At 35.4% G+C, this 463-nt stretch overlaps 1 protein-coding gene across 1 annotated transcript in view; it reads left to right on the plus strand.

The window, feature by feature from the left end:
- LOC119590704 (iodotyrosine deiodinase 1-like) overlaps positions 1-463 on the plus strand; it is a gene marked incomplete at its 5' end in the record, with an annotated part of 12,533 nt that overhangs the window by 501 nt on the left and 11,569 nt on the right.

Consider the following 463-nt stretch of genomic DNA (forward strand, 5'->3'; position numbering starts at 1 on the left):
GCAAATTCTGCTATAACTATTTATTGATAACAATATAGACGATAGCCTTAATCATTACTTTTTTTTTTTTTTGATAAGAAGAGACAAACAGGCAAGCTGCGAGAGAGAGATTTATAAATAGATAAATAGAAAAATAGGGGCTGACAACAGAGCGAGAAGAAAAAAAGACAGCCATAAAGCAAAAGAAAGAAAGAGGGAGTAACTGACAGCCAACCAGACAGAGAAATATGAAAATAATGCGAATCTCTCTATAAGAATTCCAAGATTATAAATTTTAACAACAACGCCAACGATTAACAAGATTGACTTTCCTTCCTGCGCTATACACCTGAACTCCTTTTGCAGTAAATAACCATAATAACTCAGAAAGAAATCCGTAACAAGAAACCAATCTGAGCGGCTGCCGTAAACCCAACTTCCGATATAACCTTTTCATTTTAGCTCAAGAACAGAGGGGCTTTGG

The sequence above is a fragment of the Penaeus monodon genome, chromosome 27, assembly GCF_015228065.2.
Source record: "Penaeus monodon isolate SGIC_2016 chromosome 27, NSTDA_Pmon_1, whole genome shotgun sequence".
NCBI lineage: Eukaryota > Metazoa > Arthropoda > Malacostraca > Decapoda > Penaeidae > Penaeus > Penaeus monodon.